Source organism: Pelodiscus sinensis, chromosome 2, assembly GCF_052426305.1.
Source record: "Pelodiscus sinensis isolate ZL-2025 chromosome 2, ASM5242630v1, whole genome shotgun sequence".
Taxonomy (NCBI): domain Eukaryota; kingdom Metazoa; phylum Chordata; order Testudines; family Trionychidae; genus Pelodiscus; species Pelodiscus sinensis.
This window is the reverse complement of record NC_143053.1, coordinates 27,166,687-27,179,949: the sequence shown is the minus strand read 5'-3', so window position 1 is coordinate 27,179,949 and position 13,263 is coordinate 27,166,687. Positions and strand designations below refer to the sequence as shown.

General features: G+C 39.0%; 1 long non-coding RNA gene across 1 annotated transcript in view; it reads left to right on the top strand.

Moving 5' to 3' along the window:
• LOC142826697 (uncharacterized) overlaps positions 1–10,352 on the top strand; it is a 193,750-nt gene extending 183,398 nt beyond the window's left edge. Inside the window, exon 3 of the long non-coding RNA XR_012900900.2 lies at positions 9,476–10,352. This is a non-coding gene — a long non-coding RNA (uncharacterized LOC142826697). The remainder of the gene's footprint in view (positions 1–9,475) is intronic.
• The last annotated feature ends 2,911 nt before the right edge of the window (positions 10,353–13,263 follow it).

Below are 13,263 nucleotides of genomic sequence, written 5' to 3'. Positions count from 1 at the left end.
TGGCAATGTAGTATTTTCAGTATTTTCCACCATCACACATTTTTTGTTTCTTTCTGTACCCCTATTGTGTTTTTACTTGAGCTGTCCACAGTGATGCCTATCGGTAATATTTTCTAAAACATCTATTGTTAGAAATCTAAATCATAGTGAATATCATTGAGAATTAGGTCCTACATAATGCATACACTTTTGAAATGTCTATCCTAGGGCTCTTTCATGAATAAATATAAAACCCAGCAATGTGTATAAACAGTCCAATTTATTGCATTACCTTGAATTTGTCAACCATTAATTCAATTTGCTATCATGCTGCCAATTGTCCTGTTTTGCTTGGTCTTTCAGGAATGCCACACATACTTCTTTTCTTGACTGACTCAACTTCTATATCATCTGCAAATTTTGCCACCAAATTATTCACTCTTAGGACCACTAATAAATATATCAAAATGACATAAACAGTACTGCAGATCATCGGAATAGTCTTTCTCTCTTTATGCATGTAGTAGTTTGTAAACTCTCATTGTGGCATTTGCTAGTTTCTAATTCTCTGAAGTGGCACCTGTTGAATGTGCCTAAGCATATGCAATTATTACTTTGTGCCCAATTAGGCATGCAATTGCCAGTTTAAAGTGTGAATCTTTATGAAAATGTATTCCATGGTGTCACAAGTTAACCTTAACATTATTTAAATGAAGAGAGAAAGGTTGTAATTTTGTGTATTTTAATTAATCTTGTAAATATTCAACCTGCTAATACCTGCAGCAGCTATCAGATTGAGTATCAGCTATAAGAACTTAATTAACTACAGGTTGAATCTCTCCTCCTCTAGATGAAAACGGTTTTTGGCAAGGCTGTTTATGATATCAGCAGGAAAACAGGAAATGACTTGGAAAACATGATTAGAACAGCAGCTTAAGGGTACTTTAGTCAGCTTTCATTGCTTAAGACTAAGTGGCTGCAGCAGGATGAGAGAATTCATGATGAGAAAGCTAGGAAGCAAAGAAAATGACTTCATTTGGTTTGAAATTGATTCAGTTTGGCACCTTGTATCACTGTCCCCGTTTATAGTTGGTAGTAGAGAGACATTCTTTAGCTTGCTTTGAGATTCATTTTAATGTTCAAATCTCATTCAGTTTTACATTTGGCTTTACATACTTATCCTTTTCTCAAGCTCTGAGATACTATTTATTTAGGCAGGCCACTGAACAAATGGCTTTCTTCATTAATAATAATCATGTAACATTTGAAGTCTCCGACTCTGCAGCTACTTATAGAACAGTTAGCTTAACTTTCATATTTTGCATGATATTGGCACAAATTATTAAACCATCAGTCTATGAGCACTGAGGTGATAATACGTTACAAGGAATAGCCAGCATGGATTGGTTTAAAACAAATCATGTCAAATTAACCTAACATCCTTCTTTCATAGGCTTACTAGTGTAGTGAATAGGGAAAAGCAGTAGATGTGGTATATCTTTATTTTAGTAAGACTTCTGACATAGTCCTATGTGACATTCTCATAAGCAAACAAGGGAAATGTGGTCTACATGGCATTAATATTACAGTGTGAACAACTGATTGAAAGACCATGCTCAAAGTCTAGTTATCAATAGATTCCTGATAGTCTGGAGCATGGCTCAAGTAAGGTCTCACAGGGAGCAGTCATGGGTCTGGTACCATTCAATATTTACATTCATGACTTGAAGAATACACTCTTAAAATTTGCGAATGGAGGACAGGATTAGTGTTCAAAATTATCTTGAAAAATTAGGGAACTATTCAATAATCAACAAGATTAAATTTAGCAAATATAAGTCTAAGTTCTACACTTAGGCTATGTCTAGACTGCATTGCTTCTCTGGGGTACCTCAGAAATTTTTTTTGAAAAAGCGGACATGCTTTTTTATCATCCCTGTAAACCTTGTTCTGTGAAGAATAAGGGATGTGTTGAAAGAGCACTTTTTTTTCCAAAATTTGACACTGTTTAGATGTGCCAGATTTTGAAAAAGCCTCTTTTGAAAGTAAATCAGAAAAAGATACGCAATTTGCATACCACAAATTGGGTATCGTTTTCCAATTTAACTCTGCAATCTAGATGCAGCCCTAGAAAGGTAAATCTAAAAGGACATCTACAACTTGAGGAATAACTGGTTAGGTATTAGGTAAGTGGTGGTATTGCTGAATACTTGGGGTTATAGTGGATCACAAATTGAATCTGCAAAAGCGGTGAGGAGTCCTGTGGCACCTTATAGACTAACTGAAGTGTTGGAGCATAAGCTTTTGTGGGCAAAGACCCACTTTGTCAGTTAGTCTATAAGGTGCCACAGGACTCCTCGCTGCTTTTGCAGATTCAGACTAACACGCCTACCTCTCTGATAAATTGAATATGAGTCAACAATGCAGTATAGTTGCAAAAATGGCTAACATCATTTGGGATGGAGGGATAACAGCAGAGTTTAAATTCTTATCAAGTTCTTTCCAGAGCCCTTGACCCTTTGAGAGGTGCTGAGACTCAGGTCTTTTGTGTCACAGGGTACACCAGGACACCCACATCTTTGAAGATATTTAGCTCCATACAAACCTAAAGGTGGAGCTGCAGTGTAAGAACAGCACTCAATACGGGGTTCTGAAGATTTACACCATAAGTGAGATCAAAATCTGTCTCTTCTGTTTTCATGTTTGTTTGTTTTACCACCTGTTACACTTTTTAAGTAATAGCTATAATAAATATTCCCCTCTGTCACACAGAGTTTCTCTGTGACTTTGGACAATTCACTTAGTCTGTAAAATCGGTCTAATGATACCCACTGTGAAAAGGTGAGCCTTAATTAATGAAATCTAGTTCTGCCCCTTCTTTCATCATCATTGTCCCAATCTGACACCATCATCTGCTGAGTGCTAGTAGATGTCCTGAAGGATAGCTACAGAGTGGACAAGCAGTGACACAAAATCTGTATATCTTGTTTCATCCACATGTAGCTAAATAGCAGGCAAATAATCCCTTCTGTCAGGAATCTTGGCTCAGAGAGCAAATCTGCCTCAGGATTTAAGTGTAATCTGAGATGCTGGCAAAGATCAAACTTTTCTGCTGTTTACGTATCTTCATCTTCAGAGATCATTACCTCTAGCAGAACTTTGTTTCAGAAGAATAAACACTCTGCAGCATCTTCCAAACTCTGAGCATTTCCTCTCATGCTAAGTAATCTATGGGTACGTCTAGACTACACTTCTCTGTCGACACAGAGATGTAGATTAGGCATGTCAAAATGTAGATTAGGCACGTCAAAAAAATGAGGTTTATAGGATCTGTCGAAAAAGGGTTTATTTTTCGACAGATCCCCATCTAGACTGCCATTTTTTTCGAAAAAGCTCCGTGTCGAAAAAAGGCTGAGGCCATGTTTATGCTAATGAAGCATGGGATATTTAAATCCCTGCTTCATTAGCAATTTCAACGTGCCTAATCTACATCTCTCTGTCGACAGAGAGGTGTAGTCTAGACACAGGTTATATGTAACAATGCCACCTGCTGATACCTACATGGTGCTAGTAAAGAGCTGTGATAGCCTCAGATGAAAGGTGTTAAATAAGTGGAGTTTAATCTGTTTACATCAGTCACTTCCTTTTGTTTGGATATGGGGATTGTAAAAAAGATTCACTTTTTGGAACTTCAAAATAAATGTTTCTGGTCAGCAAAGTCTGTCTAAATCTATTATGAGATTTTGTAGATGGCTTTACTTTTGTATAGTTCTGTAATATAAAGATTCTGGTCATCCCTTTTTACTGGAATACTTTTGAAATGTAACGTAATTCCTCAGATATTTTATATTTCTTTCATCACCAGTATTTTTTCTGGCTAAAACTAATTTTCTTTTATGTTGTAAGTGACTTATTTACAACAAATAAAACCAGTCTTAAAAGAGAAAAAATGTAATTATCACCTAGACCTCATCTAAATTACATTTCCATGGTATAATACAATTTATTTTTATACAGTGTCCTTTACACTATTTTGCCAAATATTTTAAGGAGGAAGTCCATCATCAGCAAAAGAGAAAGGGAAGTTTTTACGGTGAGGCTTAAATAAGATAAATAAACCAGTGACTCAAAGGGAAGTGCGAGTTTCATTAGGGCAAACACAATTCCCCAGGTATGGAGGGCAATGAGGACGGGGAAGATAAGTGGAAGAGAATAGGTAAATAAAGTGTTATGACATAACAGAGCAAGTGGGATGGAGAGAATCTATTTCCTTTGTGGCTTACATCCTCTTGGTGTTCAATGCCTCCCAAAATACAATAATATGGAACTTCTTTCATAGTCTCATTTCCCTCTAGTATGCACGGACTGTATATTGTTTAGTTTGTACTGTATTTTTAATGTGCCATTATTGTGGGAATGCTGGGGAATGGAGTTTTGCATTTTGTGCTTGTCACGCTGAAGATTACAATCATCTTGAACCCAATCAAGAGTGAGCTCCAAGTTCATGGGCCAGTTCCCTAGAAAGCTCCATCTCATGCTTGAGACTGACAGTTTAACTGTTTTGTTGCAATTGTTGTCATGGAGGGGTGATGATCATTTGGGGTGAGGGGAGAAGTCCCTTAATGTAACTTTGAGTCAGTTCCTTGGAGGAAATTGAAGATGAGGACTGAAACCTAGAATTTACTTAGACATTGTAAGGAGATTCAGAAGAGGAAGAAACAGGGAGGACTGAAGGGCTTCACATAGGCCACATTTATTTTTCTGGGGTTCTGGAGTTAGTGGATTTTATGGACCCCCTTTGGCTCTGCGGTGGGGACAAAATGAGGGGTTCAGTGTGCAGGACAGGGCTGCCAGTGATTGGGATAGGAATGGGGTTCAGGATCTGGGAGGGAGGTGGGATGCAGAAGGAGATGAGGGTGCAAGGTTTCAGTAGTGACGGATGGCAGAACAAGGAGCAATGGTCTCAAATTACAGTGGGGGAGGTCTAGGTTGGATATTAGGAAAATCTATTTCACCAGGAGGGTGGTGAAGTACTGGAATGGGTTACCTAGGGAGGTGGTGGAATCTCCATCCTTAGATGTTCTTAAGTCTCAATTTGACAAAGCCCTGGCTGGGATGACTTAGTTGGGATTGGTCCTGCTTTAGATAGGGGGCTGGACTCAACCCTCCTGAGGTCTCCTGCAGTCCTATGATTCTAAGGACTGGGTGGGAGGTAAGGTGCAGAAGCAGGCTGGGAGTAGGGTGTCTGGCCAGGGGTAATGAGCAGGAGCAAGGGAGGGTTCAAGGAGCAACATTGGAAGCAGGAGCAGACTGGTGGTAGTGTGTCTGGCCACCGGCAGGGAGATGGGGACAAGGAGTGCCTGGGGCTAAAGCTAGGGGGCAGAGTGGCTGAGGGGGTTCAGGAAGATGGGGGAAAGGGTGCACCTTGGAACAGGGCTGGGGTCAAGGTGGCGCAGGGGGATTCAGGGAAATGGAGGGGTAGAGGGAATGGAGGCTTGGTGCGGCAAGGCAGGGGTGGGCAGGTAGGTGACCCCAGGGTGTCCAACTCTTCAGGGGATATGATACCACGGGGTCCAGTCCATGGCACCCTTGGGGGCTGAGCTTCTGCTCAGCTCCTCCCACCAGACAGAGTTCCCATGGGTGTAAAGTAGTGTTCCCTCTAACATTTTCTATCCTTGAGCGGGCTGAATTTTCTTTTGAGTGGATTGAATTGTCTTATGTGCATCACCAATATTGAGGTAATGTGTCAATATACACTATGAATACAAAAAAAAAAACCCTCATACAATATATACATATATTTTAAGCAGTCCATATGTGGGAAATAAAATATATTAAAACAAGACACCTGTGACTAGTTGCTGTGAGGAATCCTTCCTGACTACAAAGGTGCTGTAAAAAGGTAGTGCATTAGCTTTCTTCCACTGGAGGAAAGTAGAAGCCCCAAAACAAATTAACACATGGCTTCAGGATTTATAGACATTGGCATGTTTCAAAGAGCTTGCAAATTAGTTCTAAGGTGCTGTGGGACTTTTCACTGTTTTTTCAGTTAGGGTATGTCTACACTTACCCCCTAGTTTGAACTAGGGAGGCAAATGAAGCATACTGAAGTTGCTAATGAAGTGCAAGATTTAAATATCCCGTGCATGATTATCATATTCGCGGCCAGTCACCATTTAAAAAAGCCAGTAGCCCGAATTAAGTCGCCGCATATAGACGCAGTAGTCCAAACCCCAAACCCCCCGCTGCATGGAAGAGGGAGGGTGAGCTCCTGCTGTGGCCCCCGCACTTTGAGACCCACTACCCCAACCAGGCCATGGTCTGCAAACAAACTGTCCATGGGCTGCATGCAATCCAAGGGCCACTTGTTGAGGAACCCTAATCTAAAGCTTTCTCACGAACGGCAGTTGGTCCAATAAAAGATATTACCTCACCCATGTTGTTTCTCATTTCTTCCTTGCATGAGCAGACTAAACATTTGTTTAGGGCCCCAAGCAGCGAAAGGGGCCCCCTATTAATTATTAGTATTTTTGCTTAGGGCCCCCAATGGGCTAGCATCAGCAACAATGGTGTTTTATAGTTGATTCTAATTTAGTCTGTGATTCACTACAATCACTAAATCCTTTCTTCAGTACCAGCTCTTAGGTAGTCATTTCCCACTTTGTATTCGTGCATCTTTCCTTGGTGTGGCACCGTTCATTTGTTCTTGTTAAAATTTCATCCTATTTATTTCAGACTATTTCTCCAGTTTGCCAAGATCATTTTGAATTCTAGCCCTTTCCCCCAAAGCACTTGCCATCCCTCCCAACTTAGCATTGTCTGAACAATTTATAAATGTATTTAGTGAGGCAGAGTGGCTTCCCTCCAAGCCATGTCATGATGGTGAGTGGACTGAAGCAAGCCCTGCTCCTCATGCCAGAAGCAGAGAGGTAGAAAAGAAAGTATTAGAAGCAGGGCCTCTAGCTCGGTTAGAAGAGACCCAGGAAAGAAGTCAGATGTTTCTGCCTCACTGCTGGTTCCCAAATCAGAAACTGAGGTAGGCCAACCCTGCCATTGGAGGTGAGGAAGGGGAGCTGCTAAGATTGCTGCCAGATAAGCACCCATAACACTCCTAGGACTGCTGCCAGACAAGTATAGCCATTTTCTGAGTACCACAAAGAGACCAAGGATCAGTGAGCAATGGAGCCCTATGGACAGATAGGGGTAAGTAGTAGCTCAGGGAAACCAGACATTAGTCTGGTCATGTGGTCAGGGCATTAGTCAGCATGTCACAGTGGGATATCTGCTCACCCAACAGGATAACCCACCACCACTGTTAGGCCCTTGGGCTAGAGCCAGTGTAGTACATGGGCACAGATTTCCCTGTTTCCCCTGCTGCTGACTTCACCTCTTCAGCCAACTGAAGAGTATTCTAGAATGTATCTCATCAGGCCCTGCAAACATGAAGACATCTCACTTGTCTAAGTCATTCTTAACATGTTATTTCCCTATTTAGCTTCATATCCTATCCTTCTTCTCCTTATGTTCATTAGGACAGCCAAATGATTCCTGCTAATTTTTTTTATGAAAACAAATTAAAAAAGGATTTAACACTTTACCAATTGTTGCATTTTCTATTATTGTTTCCCCCTCATTAATCAGTAATAGTCTCACCCTATTCTTGTTCTTGATCTTGTTTGTAAGGGCATGTCTACACTAGGAAATTATTTTTAAATAACTAAATTCAACTTATTAATTCCCAATTTTACAAAATCGAAATAGAATGTCCCCACTATGGGGAAGCCTTGAAATTAGTCCAAGGCAGGCTCCATTAATGTGGATACACTACCTTAACTTAGACCCCCCAGGAAGCAGTAGGGAGTAATTAGTCTGAATTACTCTGGGGAATAATTATTTTGAAATAGCGGTACCAGAGTTCCACACTAATCCTATTTCAAAATAACTATTTCAAAATTATCATTATTCCTCATGGAAAGAAGGAGTATAGATTTTGAAATAAGCTGCCCATTATTTCAAAATAACAAGCTTAGTAGTGTGGCCACTCCACTTATAAATTTGACCTAAGGAGGTGTCATAATCAGGAGTGCTGACCAGCAGTCGGTGACTGTACCTAGCAGGTATCAGGTGGTCAGCCAATAACAATTCAGATAGGAATTTCAAACTGGAAAAGAGGGCTTTTTTCTCTTCTTCTGTGTTTGAGAGGCAGAACAGTTTCTTCCAAGTATTAAGGGAGATGGGAGACACTTCTCTCTCCAAGAATAGATTTCTTACTATGTGTAAGTAGGGAAAAGTTTAGCTAATCCATTAGGATTTATTGTTTTCCCTGTTTGGGATTTTGGAAATAATGTCTGAGCTGTTAATTGTGTTTTTTTTTCTTTGTAACTAAGTTTTAGACTAGGCGGTTTCCCTGAGTATCTATATCAATTGATGGGTCTTTCCATCTAGCCACTTCACTTTGCTTGAAACTGTAGGTTTGTTTTAATAATAAAGAATTGTTTTCTAATTAACTGAGATTGGTTGATTGTTGCGTCCTTAGGACTCAGCGCCTAGTTACAAGGGCAGAGTCCATTGTTGTCTGTGAATTCCCTCTGTTTTTTCCCAACTCCAACTAAAACAGAGGTTGGGGCAGGGGGAGAGTTTTACCTTAGGGAGGAGATTTTCCCAAGTGATCTCTTTCCTGTTTTTTCTTGGAATTACTTGGGTGGTGGCAGCGGATTCCCCAAAATCTGGGTATTAGGATGGGGGGGGGGGGGAGAGTTTTTATACAAGAACCTGTAGAGGCAAGGTTTTGGAGTGCTCTTGCATTTGTCATGCCAGCCTTGACAGGGGGGTTATATTTAAATAATGCCCTAGTGCTGACCAGGGCTCAGGTATTTGTAAAATATTGTGTTGTGATCCTATTTGTCCCTAGCTAGTTCAATCTAGTAGAATCTCAGAGACAAGGCTGGACATAACAGATGTATAGATTGTTCGAAACTAACTCTGCTTCCAGCTGATGGGAATTCAGTTATGTTGCCCAACACAGATAAACAATGGATTTTTGCAGTAGAAATTATTTTGGTATCCAGAAGCAATGAGGCATCCATACGGATGTTGATGTTGCAGAGTCATTTAATAATCTGAGAGTAAATGCCTTGTTGATGAACAGTGATGATACAGAGTTGCAAATTCATCCAAGTGTTCTCTTTTCTGCACCAGCAACACCTTAGTCTATCAAGGATGCAGCTCCAGAAATGGAAATTAGACTATCAGGAAAATTACAGGATATGGAAGTGAGATAATCTTGCTTCCTGGAGAAAAATATTTCAGCTGCAGCATATTCTCCATCTATGAAAGTGGGATTTGTGTAGAAGAGGAATTAATAATAATACCTAACTCTTACATGGTATATTTAATTAGTAGATCTTAAAGCACTTCAAAATCTTTAATGTACTTATCATCCACCACACCTCATCAGTAGAGAAGTAAGAGAAGTGCTTTTATCTCTGTTTTACAGATAAAGGAAAGAAGAAAGACAGTCAAATGACTTCCTAAGATCACTCCACTGTGGTGGATCAGAGAACAGTCAAGAGGGGAAAGCATGATAAAGACTCGGAATCTGTTAATGAGACGGTGAAAGAAAACATTGAAGAAAAACAAATTCATAGGAAGGCTCTGGATTTGGAGAAGGAGCTCCTGAAAGGTAGTCGATCATTAGCTCTGAAAAATAAAATAGCTGATCGATCTGCAGAGTAGTCAATTTAGTTTTTAAAAAACAGCTAATAGTAAAGAACTGTAGCTAAACTGTTTACAGCGCAGCTTGCAACTTTAATTATAACAGAACTATATTTTGACATTATAGAGGAAGCAGTGATTTAATATTTATTAAAAATTCAAATGAATTCTCTGCAAATTGAAATGGATGCTAGCTATCACTTATATTAACTCACTTCAGAGCTGTATATAGGGACATAATATTTAACAGAACTCACAAATGTAATAACTCAGTGGGGAGATCTGCTTAAAAACTGTCAACTCTAGAGAAAGTGAAGTTTTTTGGTAATCTGTGGTACTTTGCTAAAGAACTACAAACTTCTTTTTAATAATATTATTTTTAAAGTTAATCAGTGTGTTAGGAACAAGTAATTTTTAAATTACATGTTACAGCTTGTCTTTTTGTTAAAGAACAAATCATACGGGTGTAACTAACATTCATTTTATTTAATGCATGTGAAACAAGATGAAAATAAGCTGGTATATCTTATTTTTAATCGGAATTAAAAAGCATAAGATCTGAAATGCAATTTCTCTGGATAACTATTTTTAAAAAGATATTTTATGTTGTCATTGCATATTGTTCAATTCATACATTTGATAGTCCAAAGAAATTTAGTTGCTTGGTATATATTTGTGGCTCACAATAAAAATGTTTAATCACTTCTTTGAAAGCAACTCATTTTTAATTAGCCTAAAGATTGTTGTATTTAATTTTTACTCATATCCTTTAATTCATAAAATAAACTGTAGTGCTTCTATTTCAACAATGCTAGCCTGAAAATGAGTTTATAAAAGCTACAGGCTTTTGACAGTGTTTGCAGATCACCTTTCATGTCAGGAAAACAAAGATATAGCCATTTATTTTACCACAATACATTTTTAGAATGCTTCTAAATCCTTACATGTGCTATCATTGTATAAGTAGAACATAGTCCTGCTTACACTAGTCAGTGGCAAATTTTCCAGAGACTTCAATAGTGTATGATTAGTTCCATACAGCATTTCTTATTATATGGACAAATTTGAAACAACTTATATTAAGAAATAAAGGAATGGTGTTCCAGTGATGGAAACTATCCAAAGTTATAAATGCTTATGAAGTTTATGGCAGTCAGAATGTAATAGGCAACATTGCAAAGCAATAAAAATGTCTAATGCAAGGTATATTCTTTTAATGCAGAAATGAATATAGATAATAGATATATAAAATTCATAGCAACATTTAGACAATAAGATCCACAACTTGGAAGAACCATCAATGCATAAAACTTATATTTGGAAAGTCTATATCCCTAATTTTTTTATTCCATCTAATCTATATAGCTATCTAATACTTTCTTACAGCTCTTGGCCTCAATAATACTTTATGGCAGTGAATTCCACAAGTTTATTATATAGGGTGTAAAATATATTTCTTTCTATCAATTTTAATGTACTGCCTTTTAATTCTATTGGGTATCCCTGAGGTTTATATTATGCAAAAGGGTAAACAAAATACAGACTAACTTTTCTATGTCTTATTTCTCATTTTATATACCTCTAGCATATCCCTTGTTAACCATATCACCTCTAAATTTCACAATTATCCCTTGTCTCTAATAATTTTTAATTGCCACCCCATCTCCAAATCTAGTCTATTTCTTGTATATTTTCTAGGAGGCTGAATTACCAGGACTGTACACATCACTCATGCAGAGGATATACCTTCAATTTATATAATGGCATTAAAATTATGGAGAAATACAAGAATATGTTCTGACAATGCTAAATTTGTATGACCTGCCACTTTCATTGTTCTGAAGTCTGGTGTGATCACACCCTCTTCCACTCTTACTGTTCACACTCGGACAATGGGTCAAGGGCAACACTTAAAATCATCACAAGATAAGATGAATAAAATCAAGTCTTGTTTTAACAGAAACTTCAAACAATTGGAGTAGAAGGTCACTAGGCACTAACACTCACTTTTTCTTTTAAATTGTGAGTGAAAAATGACTTGCCTACCGCCCCATAATAAATAATTTCTTCAAGTCTTCTTACAAAGGTTAGAACTAACCCCTTGGAAGAAGGGTAAATAAAAGACTTAGGAACAATATCTGATGCATGCCAGCACAGCATGAGTACAGTGAATAAAGAAGAAAAAGAACTAGAATATAATTTAATGTAACAAGAAGTAGTGCAGGCCTGAAGTAGTAAAAAGTTATGTTCATATTTAACATTTGGAGAATGGTCAATAGCAGTAAATCTCTTTGGGGTAAATCCTCAGCTGAGCAGCCAGTCTCTTAAGTTGGAGTGGGCTCTAGGACTCAGGAAATTCAGAAGGAGAAAGGAATCTTTCCCTCCAAGCTTTCTGGTGACTCTTCAGTTGCCCCACTACCATAGCTTCAGCTCTGAGGCTGCATTAGGACCTGCATCTGTAACAATCCCTGGAGCAATATTATTTTCAGTGGCACTGGAATTAGAGGGCCCATGTTCCCTGGAGGGATAGTTAATGTGAAGGATCAGGTTTTAGACAGTCCTGCCTAGTGGTTATAGCTGAGCTGGGGTCTGCACATCAGGGACAGTAGTCACTGAGCAAGAGTCAGAGAAGTCACAAGAGCCAGGTTCAGTAAGCAAGAGACAAGGTTAGTATCTGGCTGAGATCAGAGACTGTAATCAAGAGACAGGAATCAGAGTCAGAAACCAAATATCAGAGATAGTATGATTTAGGAGGCAAGTATCAAGATCCAGCTGAGTCTGGAGATCAAGAAACAAGGCAAAGTCCGTAGCAAGCAGGTCAAAGTCCATGTGGTTGCCACAACAGCTTCTTGAGACATCCCACCAAGTTTAAATAGGGCACTTGGCCAATAAGAGGACTGCAGAGTACTGTCACGTTGGCTCCTTTAGGTGGTGCTTTCTGCACAGTACTCACCACAGTGTTTGTAGCATCATTAGCTGTCTCAGGTTCTGCAGGTCCAGGTTCTCATTCCCAGCCCTCTAAAGTGATTCATAAGAATTCTAGGAAATTAAAGAGTTGGGCTGGAAACAACAACAGCTTACAGGGGTTACAAAAGTTCTACATTTTGAGCTGAATTTGCATTCACTGACACCTTGCAAATGAAACTGGGTGGCAGTATCTTGATTCTCTGAAGTTGCACAGTATGCAGCATGAGCCATTGAACATGATCAGGAGCTTCCCAGAGTCCTGGATTTTGCAAATCAAACTCAGATCATTAATTAACCCAGTGAAAGGGAAAGTTTAATCTGTATGTAGACCTGGCCATGAAGAAGGACAAAAGCAACAGTACCTTATTGGGGAGCAAGGCACTACAGGAACTACTCTGGAGGTCAACACTGCCTCAAGCCTCATTTTAGTCCTAGGGACTTGTTACCCCTCAAAGCAGAACAAAACTGGATTTCAGAAGAGACAAATCATAAGGGGAAGGGATAAACCCCTGCACTGGTGCTTTACACCCATGATTAGATACTACATGGAATTTTGGGGACCTGATAGGCTTCCTGATTCAGGGCTGGGTAGTCTGCAGGACC